Below are 19875 nucleotides of genomic sequence, written 5' to 3' on the forward strand. Positions count from 1 at the left end.
ATTAAGCTAGGACTGTTAATGTGTTAATTGGTGACAGATGAGGGATAAGATAAACTTTAAAGCATATTGGTGACGACATGTAGGTTATTAGTAGGGTCAAATGCTAAAAGACTAAGAATTAAATCCCGTTAAATATCATATCCCTATATGCTTGAACTAAACCACTTGGACCTATATATATATATATATATATGCTCACATAAATTCTTAATGAACACCTGTTGACACCTAATTTTTTACCTTCCGTAATTTATTTTAAGTACTCGGAGTCCTTGGACGGTAAATAAAATAAGTTGTGTACCCTAAAGGGTCTAAATAATTTTTTATAAAATTATTCAAGACAATATTCCACCCCTTTCAATTGATGAAGAGATTTTCAGGACATTATGAATTGTGTGAAAATTAATTGATATTTATGACATTTATGGAATATTTTATGGGAATTAATCAAAAGCAAAACAATTTTGAATAAGTATTTATTTAATTAATTAAATCAAGAAAAATCAGATTAATGAATAATTTATTCTATTTATTGTCCAAAGTAATTTGAGTAATTAAAAGAATTGACCATAATACCCCTCAAACTCTGATTCCGTGTCTTTTTGAATAGTTATTTAATTAATAAATTGTTTTGATAATTAATTTGGTTAATTATTGGGGCCATATCTGCAAACTGGTTTTAACAAATCATTTTTTAAAATTAATTAAGTCCTAATTGGTTAATAATTGGTTTTTTTTTATTTAGGACATTTATCTTCAACCCTCCATATACATATATATATATATATATATATATATATATTTGTCAAAAGGCCCATATGTTTCTTTTTTTCAAAAAAAGACCAGGCCCAGTCCATAAAGGACCAGACCCGGTCCACCAAGCGTTTAAAGAGGGGAATACGTATATTCCCGTCCCTCATTTCATTTATTTAGACCCTAGGGGTCTTGTGTGCAAAAGAGGGAAAACGGAGGCGGTTAGGGGCAAAACCCTAGCACCGCCTCCACCGCTACACCCTACCCCCCGCCTGTTCTCATCGTGTCCCATCACTATTTGAAGCGTATAACGTGGGATAATCAGAGGATAGGACGAAGCATTAATGGCTTCATCCTTTTCTTCATGAAATCCGGCCAAACGGCCCCTTAAGGTACAAACTTGCATTTTTTTATGTTTTCCGTCGATTACAGTGGTATAAGAGTGAAAGGAACCGTTGATTTTTGTTTTTCTTTAAATCTGGACAGTGTATGTTGATTTCAAGTGAAGACTTGTGGAAAATCCACAAGTCCAACGTCGTTGTTGTTGGTTTTGAGATAAGTTCTGAGGTTCTATAAATAGAACCCCATCCTTCACTGAAAAAAAAAAGAGGGGGAACACTCTTAAAAAGCTTGAATTTTGAGTTTTGTTCAAGATTTGCATTTTATCAGTTATTATTAAGCTTTAACTGAAAATTTTAAGTTTTCCCTAGTTCTAAAAATTTCTATTTTTGTTTTGTCACTTGGTATTTGGTGGCTGAGTTTGGTGTTGGAAGCACAAGAAGGCATCCAAGTCCATTCTTGCCCTGGGTTTCATTTTAAAAAGGTAACCACTTATTAGTTTATTGCTTTCATTTAAATTCCTGTCTATATTAATGATAGTTTGATGTGATTAAGTGTTCTATGTGTAGTTTAGAATGTGGCTCAGTATTGGTATGCTTATTTGATGTGTGAACAATGATTTCTTTGTTTTGAATTATGATTAAGGGTCCATTATGCATTATGCTTGGTTTAATTTCGTTTCTTTCATTTAATAGTATATTGGGCTTAGAGGATGGTCTAAAGGTTACAGGTTTATTAAGTAAGGTGCTTGGTTTAATTCTGTTTATTCCATTTGGTAGTATACTTGGCTAAAAGGCTGGTTTAAAGGGTTGGTTTAAAGGTTTAAAGTTTGATATTTTATTCCATACTAGTAATGTGCTTAGTTGGATGCCTTAAGCAATGGTTTTGGGGGGCCTAAACTTGATCAAGATGTTCATTAATCCTGCACTTGTCTGATTGCTCTTGATTGTAACAATTGTTAGGATCTATTTGAATTGACCTCTAAGTGGAATTTGTGGACTAAGAATGTGCTTGAGATGATCCTTATCTTGTCCAAAATGGTCAACTAATTAGTAAAATAGGTTTGTTAAGTGGTGATGATTGTTATACTTGCTTTAACATAGTAATGAGATACATTCATCCTGAAAAATGGCATTAAGAAAGAACTTTAACGATTGGTAGCTTGACAGGAAAACATGTGTGTGTGTGTGTGTGTGTGTGTGAGTCTGTTATTTGTTGCCATGTGTAGAAGTATCCATGTGTGTGCGTGTTGTGTGTAGAAAAATTGTAGAAGTATCCATGCGTGTGCTATGTGTAGAAAAATCATCTTTCCAAGACTGAATCACATAACATTTTCCAGTAAACAAGATAAAAGAAGAAAAGGAGGATAGTGGGAAAACCAGGGTAGGATTCTGTCTAGGTTGTCTTTGGTAAAGCTATTTGGTACTGCCTTTTTGAGATGTTGTGGATTGGATTTCTTTAAATAAACAAGTAGTGTAGGGTCAAGAAGAGGACTGATGGTGATGTTTAGGGTCTGTAAAGTTAAAGTTGTTTTGTACTTGAGTCTGTCTTGCTTATCATATGTGATTTAGTCCTAAAAGAAGGACATATATGCTCTGAGATGTTGTGTGGTATAAGAAGGATAAAGGCATTCCATAGTTATATTTTGGGTTAAGATTGCCTTTGAATGTTAGTCTGTGTCATTGCTATTTAAATACTTATGTTTGGTGTGTCTCAGTGATCATGCTTGTAATTTGGCCAAAAAACCTTTAAAGTTTGGATAGAGTTCAATGAGTCAACAGTGGTAGTTTTGTGATAGTGTTAGGTTGTTCTAAACCTTCCTATGGTCCTTAGTGTTGTCACTAGGGTATGAGGATGAGGCCATGGGATGGGGGAAAGATCTTGGGAGAGTAAAAGGTGAGCCTGGGCATGAACTGGAGGTAGTGACTAGTGGAACCCAAGATCCTTTTTTACTGAAAGCAGACTCAGGAAAAAGAGATGTGGAGGTGATGAACCCACCCTGTCCTGTTTCCCCTTCAAGACGCTGAAACTGTTTTCTTATTCTTTTGACTTTCTCCTCATAGTCCTAGGACACAGAAGGGTCTCAGGTGGATTAGGAGGACTTAACTATATAGGGGGTACACCCAGAGTTAAATGGTTTGCTGTCAGTATTTGTAAAATCGAAGTCCTATTTTCTTTCACTATGCCTCCTAAAAGGTTTTTAAATCTGGGGAATTTGTCTGCATGAGTTTTGTTGTTTGAACTAGGTGTTTGTAAGGAGGTGGGACTGGTAAGTGTATTGGTAGTGGTCTAAGCCCATATCATAGGAAACATAATACCAACCTTGTTGTTTGCCATTGCTTCTATTTGTGTTCATGTTTTTTCTAATTTTCCTTAATTTGTTCATCCATGATTTGCACCTGGGAATATGTTCTCTTTGGTTGTTGTTTGTTGTTGTAACCTGTCTCCTTTGTGGTGATGATTGAATCCTTTTTGCTTACCAGAACTTGATCATGCTATAAACCTATCTCCCTTTCTTTCTTGTTACTTCCTGTAAAAAGATTCTGATTGGATTAAGTACTTAAAGGGCCTTTATCAAGGACTAAAATTGTGGTAGGACTGTTTTGACTAACTGCTCACATAACATGCTCCCTGAAATCCCTTTCCTCTATTAAAGGTCTTAAGTGTACATCTAGGTGTGAACTACAATAATACTAATTAGCTAATACGTTTGTTATATGCCTTGACTTGTAAAAGGGAGGTGAGTCTAAAACTACTCAGTCTAAATGTGTGCTCTAAGTCACAAGTCCTTTCCATGGTTTTTCTTCATCTGGAATAAGTTAATATAGTGTCCAAGGTCTCAAATTGCCTGTTGTGTCTTCCCTAGGCCCTTTTGTACCTCTGATCTGGGATTTTGATGGTTTGCTTACCTGGTTAGTGTCATTATTGGCTTGTTTGGCATCAGGCCTCTCTGAGAATGCTCTGTCTATGTATTTAACCACCCTTTGCTAGCTAATTTGGTTGTGTCTACCCTTAAGTTTTGTTTAACTGAGGCCTATGGCATGGCTTGACCTGTAAGGAGTATAGACCCACCTGTGGTGAGACTAGGAAGCCAAGGGAACCTGAATAACTTGTAGTGGCTGAACCTGATCCATGCTATGATTTTAATTAGTTTAGTTATGCTTTGGTAGTTTAAGAAATGGTCGTGACCCTAGTCCAAGATGACTGTGTCTGCTTAGTTGAACCTATATGTTTTAAAACCTCTTTTGGGTTGGATTATGGGCTGTGAGTAACTGAAAAAATGGAAACCTCCATGTGATCACAAGGGGAGCTAGAAGTGAACCAAGGCCACATGACCTAAGAAAAGCCTTTTAAAGGGGCCTTGGGGAAATGAGAAAAGGAAGACCAGGCCCAGCCTGGCTCATGACATTTTTCCTTCAGATAAGAGGTCCTATGGCACTTTTATGGCCTGTGGGGTTGAGCGTTCATTGCCAAGAACCTTGGAATCACATAGAATCTGCTCCTACACTTACTGAGACCACCAGATTAGAGTTAGGTGTACTGACATGAGTGTTGGTTTAACTTGACCAAATGAAGAATAAGTGTGTGTCACGACCCGTCTAGAGGACTGTGACGAGCGCCCGGTGCTAGCCCACCCGGGCACCCCTTGGCTTACACTTACACTTACGTCTAGGTGAGCCACATAATAAAACATACATTTCTATTCATCCGTCATACTAGTCCTATTGGACAACATCTTTTATATCATCATAGGCATTTATCCCACATCAATGTACATTAGCCGACAAGGCCAGCAAAATGATATACAAAACAAAATATAGGCCAACAAGGCCAGACATACCTAACCACATACACATGTCTACGAGCCTCTAAGGAGAGTATAACATATCACATAAGCGGGACAGGACCCCGCTATGCCCATAATTATATACACAAAATAATAAGTACCCAAAAGCTATAGCTCCGAATGAAATGGAGCTCCGCTATGTAGTCCCTGAGAATGTGGCTATGGATCAAGTCTATCTTCCTGTGCACCTGCGGGCATGACGCAGCGTCCACAAACAAAAGGATGTCAGTACGAAGAATGTACTGAGTATGTAAAGCATGATCAATATCAATGTAGAAGCATAATAAGCAACCTGAAAGATAACACAGGATGGGATATAGTAATATCATCGTCATAAGCACTTACTTGCCTTTCATAAGGACTTTCCATTTCTAATGCGTATTTGTGTACATATATCCATATCCGTATCTGTTCCGTATTTGTACTTGTATTCGTATACATACCCTTATTGACATTCATATCGTATCATATTTGTATCCATACTCGTGTCTATATCATATACACAATCATATCATCTACATAGCATTTACATAGCATACCCGACCATGCAGGATCGGTGTTTCATACATACTTGGCCAACCAAGGCTCAAGGTTACACATACCTGGCCCTACCAAGACTTCAGGGTTACTCGTACCATCTGCAGAGGTGTGCGCGCGTTACATAATCATATACATATTTACTTACATATCCTACCCGACCTTATAAGCTTGGGGTTCCATAATAGTCATACATAGATACATATACATACTAGCTCATAAGCATCCTTACTATTATAATTACTATCATCATCGTCATCGTTATCGTCATCGCTATTACCATCATAGTCGTCATCCATATCATTTTCACTATTATCGTCATTCATCACATCTATCTTTATAGGCTTACTCGTCATACGAGGAACTTAGTACAATCGTAGCGTATCAAGAATCGTGAGCTTACAAGCTCGGAAGATCAAATCATTTGAAAGATATCATAATCTTATAGAAGATTTAGACATTTGGCCAAAGAACCATGCCTTATGAAAGAAGGGTTATCCTTACATACCTTTCCGTTCAACTATTTACCACTTGCACGTTCTCCTTCAACGCTCGCGTTTCTACCTTCATTAAGGTCATACCATCATTAGAAATCGATAGCTAGCATACATGACTGAAACTAAAGAAAATCGGACAGCACCTCCTTTATTTATACGAGATTCCTCCATGGCGTATATCCACTCCCAAACGTCAATAATACATTCACAATATTATAACGATAGTCTTTATTCATCCACATTATCCATATTTCTAGACTTACTTTCAATCACCCATATCCATGGCCATAACACACGACGACTTCCATTCACATACATTGCTCATCTCATGTTCTCAACATCATTTATAACATATTTACATCACAACCCATCAAGAATCATAACTCAATTCAAGCTATTTCTCAAAATGACACTATTTCACATTCATGGCCCATTTTTCTATACCCTTCTACAATCCAAGTATTTCAACTCTCAAATACCTTAAACAACATAGAAATATCATAAATCTTACCTTAGATGTCGTAGGATCAAGCCTTGGTTGATAATACTCCACTTGAGCAAAAACCCTAGTTCACCTCCATTGGGATTTCTTGACTTGAATGATCTTTAATGAGTTTCATACACTTGATTCTCTTGAATTCTTTTTATTGATCTTTGATTTCCTTTGTTTTCTTGTAGATGAAGAGTGGAGAATATTCTAGAGGTTTCTAGAGAGAAGTGGTGTGGAAATGAAATGAATTAATGAGCTTGGGTCTCCTTTTTAATGACTTAAAATTTGATTTGAAATGAACAGTAGTTGAAAGTGCAACAGTGGTCGTAGACTCAGTTTACGGTCTGTATTCCAGTTTACGGTCTGTATTCTGTGGGCGTATTAAAGGATGACAGAACCAGAAAGACAGGCTGAGGACATGGTGGTTTACGAGCTCAGTTTACGGTCCGTATTCCACTTTACGGTCTGTATTTCAAGTCGTCTTTAACCATTCGAGCACTTGATAGAAAGTTGAAGTTTTGGGATTTGAAATATGACATGGCAGTTTACGGCCCATAAACTACTTTACGGTCCGTATTTCATTTTACGATCGACTGGGCCGAAGTGCAAATCTGCAGCTTTCACGTCTTCAGAACCTATAATTAGTCATTATGGAGCATAACTTATCTCTTCTTCCAAATGCCCTCTGAAATCTTACTTAGGGTCGTCAAACGTCGTTCCCTTCTTATTAAAACATCGTATACGCTATGCCCTTTGTTAACCTATCCACTGTATGTTCGCAGGGAAATTTTCGAGGTGTAACATTCTTCCCCCTTTTTGGAACATTCGTCCTCGAATGTTAAACACTTGGGATCCTGCGAAAATTTCGCCAGAGTTTCCCCTGTAATTTGGCACTACCAACCTGTCACAACAACCCATAATATCATCGCCTCACAGGGCTACATCACAATATCAACATATCTATGGCCACACACGACCAAAAGCATGAAAAGTAAGCATATATACCTTATATCGTTGGTGTTTCATCTTGAATCTCTTCTGGGGGTTGGAATAAATGTGGGTATCTGGATCGCATACTTTCTTCCGCTTCCCATTTCATTTCCTCTCGTTTACTACGCCTCCATAGAACCTTAACTGAGGTCACCTCTTTGTTTCTAAGCCTCCGTACTTGCCTATCTAGTATGGCAATGGGTACTTCTTCATAAGTCAACTTTTCTGTCACCTGCACACCACTTATTGGCACGATCTTAGTAGAATCTCCAACACATTTCCGAAGCATCGAGACATGAAAAACTGGATGGACTAACTCCAAATCCGGATGTAAATCTAGCTCATAGGCCACTTTGCCTATCTTTCGTACAATCTCATAGGGCCCAATGTATCGGGGACTAAGCTTCCCTTTTTTTCCAAATCTCAGGACTTTTGACGACTTTGAGCTGCTAATAACCGATCTTGTATGAGCTTGACTTTCTCTACGGCTTGCTGCACCACGTCTGGCCCTATCAATTTAGTCTCTCCTATCTCGAACCACCCAATTGGGGATCTACACTTTCGCCCATATAAAGCTTCATACGGTGCCATTTGGATGCTAGAATGATAACTATTGTTGTAAGAGAATTCAATGAGTGGCAAATGATCATCCCAATTACCTCCAAAATCTATCATACATGCTCGCAACATATCTTCAAGAGTCTGGATGGTGCGTTCAGCTTGCCCATCGGTATGTGGATGGAATTCCGTGTTAAGGCTCACTTGGGTCCCTAAACCCTCTTGGAAAGACTTCCAAAAATTGGCTGTAAACTGGGTCCCTCTATCAGAGATAATAGATACTGGAACTCCATGGAGTCTCACTATTTCCTTAACATAAAGCCTTGCATAATCTTCTGCCACATAGAGTTTATCCACAATCACCCATATGGAATCGTACTTACGTCGAGAACGAGGTAAGCTTGTAATGAAGTCCATGTTAATCACTTCCCATTTCCAAGTTGGGATTTCTATAGCTTGCAACAATCCACCCGGCTTTTGGTGCTCGATTTTCACTTGTCGACAGTTAGGACATTGAGCTACAAGTTCCGCTATATCTTTCTTCATCCCATTCTACCAGTATACAGACTTAAGATCATGATACATCTTCGTCGCACCGGGGTGAACAGAATAACGGGAACAATGAGCTTCTTTCAATATCTGGTGGCGTAAACCTGCCACATCGGGAACACATAATCTGCCTCGACATCGAAGAACTCCATCTTCTGAAAGCTCAAATGATGACTCTTCTTTCTGAGGGAATGTATCTCTGTAGTGCATTAGCATAGGATCTTAGTATTGTCGCTCTTTCACTTCCGTTACTAGAGACGAGACCTCTGAATCCTGAATAGTAGTTCCCTTGCTACCTGAGTCCACTACTCGAACTCCTAGGCTAGCTAATTGCTGGAGCTCACGGGCCATTTCTCTTTTCTTTGGTCATACATCACATAAAGTTCCCATAGATCTGCGGCTAAGGGCATCAACCACAACATTTGCCTTTCCGGGGTGATACATGATATCGACATCGTAGTCTTTTAGAAATTCCAACCATCGTTGTTGCCGCAAATTCAACTCTTTCTGCTTGAAGATATACTGAAGACTCTTATGATCTGTATAAATATCCACATGGACACCATATAAATAATGTCTCCATATCTTTAATGCGTGAACCACTGCAGCCAATTCTAGATCATGGGTTGGATAATTCTTCTCATGTTTCCGCAATTGCTTAGAAGCATACGCAACTTCCTTACCATGTTGCATCAATACACATCCTAGCCCAACACCTGAAGCATCGCAATAAACAACATATCCTTCTAATCCCTCTGGAAGTGTCAAGACTGGGGCGGAAGTCAATCTATCTTTCAACTCTTGGAAGCTAAGTTCACAAGCATCCGTCCACTGAAACTTTGCTGATTTCTGGGTCAACTTTGTGAGCGGGGCAGAAATAGAAGAAAACCCTTCAACAAATCTGCTGTAATAACCTGCTAAGCCCAGAAAGCTACGAACCTCCATAGGAGTTGTGGGCCTTGGCCAAGTCTTCACGGCCTCAATTTTTTGACTATCCACTCGAATACCATCGGCGGCAACAATGTGCCCCAGAAATGCCACTGAGTTCAACCAAAACTCGCACTTGGAGAATTTTGCAAACAACTCTCGAGTTCGAAGAACTCCAAGGACAGTACGCAAATGATCCGCTTGTTCTGCCTCAGATCTAGAATACACCAAGATATCATCGATGAATACAATCACAAATAAATCCAGGAAGGGCCTGAACACATTGTTCATCAAATTCGTAAACACTGCCGGTGCATTAGTTAGCCCAAAAGACATTACCCGAAACTCAAAATGACCATATCTTGTTCTGAAAGTTGTCTTAGGGATATCTTTTTCCCTAACTCTCACTTGGTGATACCCGGACCTCAAATCGATCTTTGAAAACCATTTGGCGCCTTGCAATTGATCAAATAAGTCATCAATCCTCGGAAGAGGATATTTGTTCTTAATCGTCACCTTATTCAATTGCCGATAATAAATGCACATTCTCAAGGAGCCATCTTTCTTTCGGACAAACAATACGGGTGCTCCCCACGGGGATGAACTAGGCCTAATAAAGCCTTTCTCAAGCAAGTCTTTCAAATGCTCCTTCAACTCTTTCAATTCTGCGGGAGCCATTCTATAAGGAGGAATAGATATAGGCTTAGTGCCTGGCAACACATCAATGGCAAAATCAATCTCCCGCTCGGGAGGAAGGCCTGGAAGCTCTTCCGGGAACACATCCGGAAATTCATTTACTACAGGAACTGATTGAAGAGTTGGTGATTCAGCTTCTACATCTTGAACCCGAACTAGATGATAAATGCATCCTTTCGTGATCATTTTCGTTGCCTTTAAATAGGAAATAAACCTACCTTTTGGTGACGCCGTGTTCCCTTTCCATTCTAAAACTGGTTCTCCCGGAAAATGAAAACGAACCATTTCATTCTACAATCAACATTGGCATAGCAAGAAGCCAACCAATCCATGCCCATAATAACATCAAAGTCTACCATTTGTAACTCATGCAAGTCAATCATGGTACGACGATCACAAATCACAATTACACAATTTCTATACACTCGGCTAGTTATTACCGATTCACCCACGGGCGTAGACACCTCAAAAGGTTTGATCGACTCCGGTTCGACTCTAAATCGACCCGCAATATATGGAGTAACATATGACAATGTGGAGCCCGGATCAATGAAAGCATATACATCATGAGAGAATACCAATAATATACCTGTGACCACGTCAGGAGAAAACTCAAGATCTTGGCGTCCAGCCAAAGCATAAACACGGTGCTGAGGACCGCTAGAACTGGGGACTCTCCCTCTAACATGGCCGACTGGCGCATATGAACCTGGCCCCATAGGGCGTACAGATGCTGAAGATCCGGCTACCAACCCTGAAGGCTGGGTCCTACCTCTACCATGAACTGAGGGGCAATCACGCATAATATGGCCTGGTCGATCACATGAATAGCAAACATCTGAACCTAATTGGCATCGACCCCAATGCAACTTCCCACACTGGGAATATCGTGGTACGGGTGGCCTTTCCTGACCTGAATCATCTCTAAACTGAGACCCCGAAAAACACTGACTCGGCCCGGAACGAGTAGATCAATCGAATCTGTGGCCTGAAAACCGTGGAGGCGCACTAGTCATAGAATAGCCCGAGTGCCTAGAAATTTGATGTCTGTGCCCACCTCTGAACTCACTCATCGAACCTGAAGATCTGGCCCTCTTGGTATGACCTTTATCCTGCTCGCGTTCACTTCTTTGTTGTTGTAAACTTTCTTCTAAGTTCTGAGCATGAGCTTGAATGCGTGCAATATCCATATTGTCCTGAAGGGACGTAGTCAAACACCTATCCATCAAATGTGGCCCTAGGCCCTTCACAAATCGGTGTACCCGGTCACCCATATCCGCTACCATGGCCGAAGCATACCTAGCCAAATAATTGAAGCGAAGACTATACTCTAAAGCACTCATGTTACCTTGCCTCAAATTTAAGAACTTATCGGCTCTAGCTCGCCAAACTTCTGGAGGCATATAGTGTCGGAGGAAAGCATCAACAAACTCTTGCCATACTGGGGGAGGTGCATTGGCCCCACGTGAAGCCATCCAAACCGTGTACCACTGGATCGAGACATCTCTCAGCCTATACGACGCTAACTCCACCCATTCAGTGTCCGAAGCATGTATCAATCGAAGCGTCCTCAACATACCATCAATGAAGTCCTGAGGGTCCTCATCCAAAGAATTCCGGAGGGTTTAAGGTAAAGAAGTCATAGGCCCTTGCACTAACAGCCCTATCACCCTGCCCTGTACTTTTCCGCTGAGTCTGGGCAGCAACCAACTGAGCAAGCAAATGTATGGCCTCTTTTACATCTTGGCCTGAAGCATCCGGTGGAAGAGCCGGAGGTGCTGGAGCTGGGGCGGAGGCTCCCTCACGCTCCTCTAATATAGGTACTGAACGGGAGGAATGAGATTGAGCTGCACTCTGGGACTCACTTTCCTCTACTACCGGTGGCAGTGCTCTTTCTGCCCACTTTTCTGCCACCATCTTGCCCTTTTGGGCTGCTGTAGCCTTTCTCTTTACAGGAATTTCTGAAATACACAACACACATTTAAGGAACAGGAAATTCTTATACCATAGCTCTATCGCACGAATCTTATGAAGAAAGAAGGTCAATCATTCCTAAAATGTCCGCAGCCTCTTGTTTATAAGTGTGGCGCGCAACACACCCATAACCAAGACTCTACTAGACACGGCTCGTAGACACACCCTAGGACTGAACTGCTCTGATACCACTTTTGTCACAACCCGTCTAGAGGACCGCGACGAGCGCCCGGCGCTAGCCCACCCGGGCACCCCTTGGCTTACACTTACACTTACATCTAGGTGATCCATATAATAAAACATACATTTCTATTCATCTGTCATACTAGTCCTATTGGACAACAACATCTTTTATATCATCATAGGCATCTATGCCACATCAATGTACATGAGCCGATAAGGCTAGCAAAATGATATACAAAAAAAAAATATAGCCCAACAAGACCAGACATACCTAACCACATACACATGTCTACGAGCCTCTAAGGAGAGTATAACATATCACATAAGCGGGACAGGACCCCGCTATGCCCATAATTATATACACAAAATAATAAGTACCCAAAAGCTATAGCTCCGAATGAAATGGAGCTCCGCTATGTAGTCCCTGAGAATGTGGCTATGGATCAAGTCTATCTTCTTGTGCACCTGCGGGCATGACACAGCGTCCACAAACAAAAGGATGTCAGTATGAAGAATGTACTGAGTATGTAAAGCATGATCAATATCAATGTAGAAGCATAATAAGCAACCTGAAAGATAACACAGGATGGGAGATAGTAATATCATCGTCATAAGCACTTACTTGCCTTTCATAAGGACTTTCCATTTCTAATGCGTATTTGTGTACATATATCCATATCCGTATCTGTTCCGTATTTGTACTCGTATTCGTATACATACCCTTATTGACATTCATATCGTATCATATTTGTATCCATACTCGTGACTATATCATATACACAATCATATCATCTACATAGCATTTACATAGCATACCCGACCATGCAGGATCGGTGTTTCATACATACTTGGCCAACCAAGGCTCAAGGTTACACATACCTGGCCCTACCAAGACTTCAGGGTTACCCGTACCATCTGCAGAGGTGTGCGCGCGTTACATAATCATATACATAGTTACTTACATATCCTACCCGACCTTATAAGCTCGGGGTTCTATAATAGTCATACATAGATACATATACATACTAGCTCATAAGCATCCTTACTATTATAATTACTATCATCATCGTCATCGTTATCGTCATCGCTATTACCATCATAGTCGTCATCCATATCATTTTCACTATTATCGTCATTCATCACATCTATCTTTATAGGCTTACTCGTCATACGAGGAACTTAGTACAATCGTAGCGTATCAAGAATCGTGAGCTTACAAGCTCGGAAGATCAAATCATTTGAAAGATATCATAATCTTATAGAAGATTTAGACATTTGGCCAAAGAACCATGCCTTATGAAAGAAGGGTTATCCTTACATACCTTTCCGTTCAACTATTTACCACTTGCACGTTCTCCTTCAACGCTCGCGTTTCTACCTTCATTAAGGTCATACCATCATTAGAAATCGATAGCTAGCATACATGACTGAAACTAAAGAAAATCGGACAGCACCTCCTTTATTTATACGACATTCCTCCATAGCGTATATCCACTCCCAAACGTCAATAATACATTCACAATATTATAACGATAATCATTATTCATCCACATTATCCATATTTCTAGACTTACTTTCAATTACCCATATCCATGACCATAACACACGACGACTTCCATTCACATACATTTCTCATCTCATGTTCTCAACATCATTTATAACATATTTACATCACAACCCATCAAGAATCATAATTCAATTCAAGCTATTTCTCAAAATGACACTATTTCACATTCATGGCCCATTTTTCTATACCCTTCTACAATCCAAGTATTTCAACTCTCAAATACCTTAAAAAACATAGAAATATCATAAATCTTACCTTAGATGTCGTAGGATCAAGCCTTGGTTGATAATACTCAACTTGAGCAAAAACCCTAGTTCACCTCTATTGGGATTTCTTGACTTGAATGATCTTTAATGAGATTCATACACTTGATTCTCTTGAATTCTTTATATTGATCTTTGATTTCCTTTGTTTTCTTATAGATGAAGAGTGGAGAATATTCTAGAGGTTTCTAGAAAGAAGTGGTGTGGAAATGAAATGAATTAATGAGCTTGGGTCTCCTTTTTGATGACTTAAAATCTGATTTGAAATGAACAGTAGTTGAAAGTGCAACAGTGGTCGTAAACTCAGTTTACGGTCTGTATTCCAGTTTACGGTCCGTATTCTATGGGCGTATTAAAGGATGATAGAACCAGAAAGTCAGGCTGAGGACATGGTGGTTTACGAGCTCAGTTTACGGTCCGTATTCCACTTTACGGTCCGTATTTCAAGTCGTCTTTAACCATTCGATCACTTGACAGAAAGTTGAAGTTTTTGGATTTGAAATACGACATGGCAGTTTACGGCCCGTAAACTACTTTAAGGTCCGTATTTCATTTTACGATTGACTGGGCCGAAGTGCAAATCTGCAGCTTTCACGTCTTCAGAACCCATAATTAGTCATTATGGAGCATAACCTATCTCTTATTGCAAATGCCCTCTGAAATCTTACTTAGGGTCATCAAACATCGTTCCCTTCTTATTAAAACATCGTATACGTTATGCTCTTTGTTAGCCTATGCACTGTACGTTCGCGGGGAAATTTTCAAGGTGTAACAATGCGCACATGTGTTGAAGTTAGATGCAAGGGGAAGGGATTAGTGTAAGGTTGAAACTGGGATGCCAATTTGCCTTGACCGTTTACCTGTTCCTAGAATGTACAAATTGCCCCTAGATGACACCAGATAATGTACATCGAAACTCAGACATAAGAGGGTCTTAGTCTTGCCTCTTTCCTGTCATGTCCACATACCTTAGTTGGCTCTCTATGCATTCTCATTAACAAGATGTCAACTGCTTTAGCTCATTTCATGTTGGTGTATTTTAATGTTGGCCTGCCTCCGCAATGTGTCACAGTTTTGTGTGTCTTCCCATGGTTATGTATTTTGATTTCTTATCCTTGACCATCCCATATTTGTATACTACAACCTATGTTACCTCTCTATGATCATGTTTGTTTGCTCCTTGTTCCATTTATGGCTGCAGTTGTGTTATCCCCCACGACTGTGTGTTTTAGTCTTTTCCTCTTTGATTTCTTTCAGTTTGCTTTGGGCCTCTTTCATGAGTGTGTATTTGGCCATACTTTTGCTACTTCAAGTCTATAAATTTTACTTTATTGCCTCCGGTTCTTGATTTTCATTGTGTTGTAAACCTGGCCAGCTATGCGATGTTTTATCCTGGAATCTGCCTATGTTCTTGTGGCTACATTGATGTGGGATAAGGTAATTTGGGGTAGGGTCTAGTCTTAGGCTTCCCCCAGTGACCAGCTATGCCTGGGGTTCATGAAACCTCTTGGAACTTGTGTGGCATCGGGAATACGGGGGCGATGACTCTCTCTTCCTCTTTGTTACCAAACACCTGCCAGTGGGTATGTATATATATACACCTGCATAATTGCTTTACTTCATGGATTATAAATTTACTTGACACATGCATACATATTTGATACATGTCTTTTTTTTTTGGTAAATATAATCGTGATAAGTTCAACAAATTCTAAACTAACCGGGTTCCCTTTTTCTTTTCTCCTTCACCACATGACCACTCGGGTCAGGGTCAGCCTGCCTATTGGGACTCAGGCCCAATAAGGAAAACTCTTTTCTCCAAAGATATCGAGTCCACGAATATGAATTAAATAAGCTTGGCACGCCGAAGGCCCAGCTATGGGTGAAAATGGCCACATAGGGGCTTGGTACGCCTCTAGTCTTTCCATTTCCTTTATTTGTTTCTTCTTTTTGCTTCATCTTGAGCTTTTGCATATTTGTACAAAAACTTGTAAAACTCATGTCATAGTGGAATCCTTATCGTATGAACTAGTAGTCTTAGGATAGCAGTACTTATGCAGTTTAGATTGACTCTAAGTCCCCAAAACCATTTTCAAAATCCGGATTTAGCGTAAAAGATTTTTACAAGACTTAAATAGACGATTAGCCAAACTATTTGACACAGTTTAATTTTAAACAAGAACAAAAAGAATATTTCAAAACCACAAATGTTGCAATGTTGTTAAAGAAAACGGACTGAGTTTTTTTTTTTTAAACCAAAGCATACGTCGTTTTCTAAAAATTAAACCACGTTTTATTCAAAATAAGGCCTGGTATTTTTTGACACGGTTTAAGTTTAAAAAGGCATTTTCAAAATCGTTAGTAGTATAATTTTACAGACTGATTTTTTTTTTAAATCAATGCACCATTTTTTATAAGAATCAAACCAGGTCTTCATCTTAAATAAGGCCAAGGATAAATGTGTTTTTGATCAAATGAATCTAGCAAAATATATTGGGCCAAAAGCCCGCTGGTTTAAAAAATATGGCCAGAACTGGCCAAAGTCAACAGAAAACAAAGAGGGGCTAAAGCCCATTCACGGATATAAAGGGGGATGATATAGACATCTCAAAATCTTTAAACACAAAGTTCATTTGGGCCAAGGACGGGCAGACCTCTTCGAAAAAATGAGAGAATAGTGTTGGCTACAAAACCCAATCCGGGACCAATTTCATAACTTATAATAAAACGACGTATTTCCTAAAACAAAACGTTCGTATGTATGAGTTCTTGAACAAAGTGTTCTAAACGTATTAAGCGGATTGATCCAAACCAAGTATGAGTTAATCATGAACAAAATTGTATACTCAAAACATAACAAATTCATATTTTCAAATAACATGTATAAACATGACAATATTATACTCATTTTCCAAACTCATCCCTATAGACAAAGGGAAATCCGGATATTATAAATCCGAATCTATGTACCCTATATATGAAGGGAACGTATTCAAAATCTTTCTCAAAAATGATATGCAAATGAAAATATTTTTGCGAGAAAAAACACTAAATAGACAATTACACTAAATAGACAGTTCATGCAAATACTCATACATTGGAATTTAAAGGTCAACTATATAATACGGATCCTTAATACTGGGGTGTCTACCACCTACCCCAGGGGATCATTAGTGTCACGACCCAAACCCCGTGGGCCGCGACTGGTACCCTAACTGGGTACCCATACGTACCTACCCGACCGAAATCGAATCATACAGATTTTTTTTTTTTTTTTTAAAAACAGAAGTACAGAAATAGGCCGGTACAAATACGGCACGCACGCAAGCATACATATATATATATACATATACCTGAACACACAGACATTTACAAGCAAGCCGATAAGGCTAACATACAGACGAAACCCGTAACCCACACATCTATCTACAGGCCTCTACAGACATACAGAGTCATATGACGGGACAGGGCCCCGCCGTACCCAGAATATACATACATACGGAGTACACGAAGACAGAAGGTATATACCAAAGATATATGCTCCGAGTCAAAGGAGCTCTTCAAGTAGCAGAGTCGGAAACCTACGCGGGCGGCGTATCACCTGGTGCGTCTGTACCTGCGGGCATGTAGCGCAGCCCCCGACGAACGGGGGTCAGTACGAAAAATGTACCGAGTATGTAAAGCAGAAACGTAACAGATATAAACATAGTCCGAAGTAGAATCACAGAAATATAACGGGCAAAATCATAAGTCAAACTAACGGACAGAGTTATGATCCAGACAGACATACAGAATCGTGTTACACACAAATGAACAGAATTATAGTTCGGACAGACAGACGGAGTCATAATACGGACAGACGAGCAGAATCTGAATCCATACGGACATACAGAAGCAGAAGCCATACGGACATACAGAAATAGTTGTAACACAGACGGACAGACAGTAGTATGACGGGCAGAATTATGCATGCAGAGTAGCACAGAGTCATACAAAATCATACAAAGGCGTGTGCTTTATAAATACAGATGGCACACGCATATATTCATACAGATCCCGGCCCTGTCTGGGGGCGCGGTAACAGAACCCGGCCCTCTTAGTACGGGACGCGGTGGACAGACAGAATCAAATCAGATCATATGCCATCCTGGCCGCCATCCCCATACACAGATCATACAGACATACAGATCCCGGCCCGTACGCCGAGGGACGCGGTGAACAATGCAGAGAAATATGCACGATAACAGAACCTGGCCCGGGTCGCAGTGAAAGAATGCATTGAGACAGACACGAATCGATAAATGAGAAACCACCTACCTACAGACTCAACATACAGACTCGATCAATCAGAAGGGTGCCAAACGGCGAGCCAAAATCAGAATATCCAGATGGTATGCATAGTACGCGCCTATATTCTAGTTGTGAAGGCACGACAGATTATGATCAGAATCAGATATCCAGATGCTCAGAAATCATTTGTATAAAATGCACAAAATATACTTATCATACACAAAATAATAGTTCAGAAGTTTTTGGAGAAGATCGGACCAAAACAGAAGTATTTTAAAAATCGTACCGGAAGTATCGGGCCTTGTGGGCCCACCTCGGACCAACCCGAGGCTACATACGTAAATTACTGATGATTGACCTTATGAGGTCACCCATACTCATTCGGAAGTGTTCCGACTCCGTTTGGGGAAGTTTTGTACAAAATCTCACTTTAAGGGCAATTTGCAATAAAATAGTTTCAATTGAATTGAAGGAATTGGAGCGGTTTTCCGTCTCGAATTCCGGGGAACGGAGTCGGACCTAGGGCTCGCGGCCGAGCCTACCACATCCAGAACATGCCTAGGAGCGTATAGAAGTGCTTCACATACCTCGATGGCGCCTTATGCTCGCTCGGCGTCAATTCAAATTTCGTCCAAAATCTGGAAATGATCAAGTTTACCATTTGGTTAGTTTCATTCTTTCAATACCCCAAGCTTACACATACTTGCCTACCGAAATTTCGGCAGCATTTCCTCTGTATATACGACATCCCCAAAAGTTAAAACACAGCCAACAACCAACACAACAACCCAGAGGAGACATCCAAACAACAACAAACATCAATAAACACTAAATCATACCCTATGGCATTATTAGCCACCTTTCGACACGACGAATTATCTTTCGTTTCAAACTTACATTTCCAACCAAAACTTATTATTTTCATAGCCATTATCCATCAAAATCATTACGACATACATCGGAGGCATCCATAACATGTTCACATAATATTCACAAGATACTCATAAAATTCACAAACATTCAACTTTCCATCAAGTCACTACTTTTCCAATCCCTTCCTAACTTTCAACATGCAAACTCATCAACACATTTTTATATTCCAAGTTCATTGTCATAAGCATAATTTGCCTCTTAACCCTTTCATTTTCACTTATACACAAGTCATAACAAAGTTCAATAATTTCCTTCAACAACTTAATAACCAATCTTCCATAACAACATAATTAACATGCTAACAAGATTCAATTCACCTTCCAACACCAACACACACCACACGGCCACATGCTATATTTTCCAAATTTCACTAGTTCATTCCACTTTCATTTCTAATACAATTTCCACCGCACTACAACTAACTTACACAAGAATTCAAACCATTAAAATCATGCAATAACCCTATATGCATTCGGCCACAC

This window comes from Lycium barbarum, chromosome 3, assembly GCF_019175385.1.
Source record: "Lycium barbarum isolate Lr01 chromosome 3, ASM1917538v2, whole genome shotgun sequence".
Taxonomy (NCBI): Eukaryota; Viridiplantae; Streptophyta; class Magnoliopsida; order Solanales; family Solanaceae; genus Lycium; species Lycium barbarum.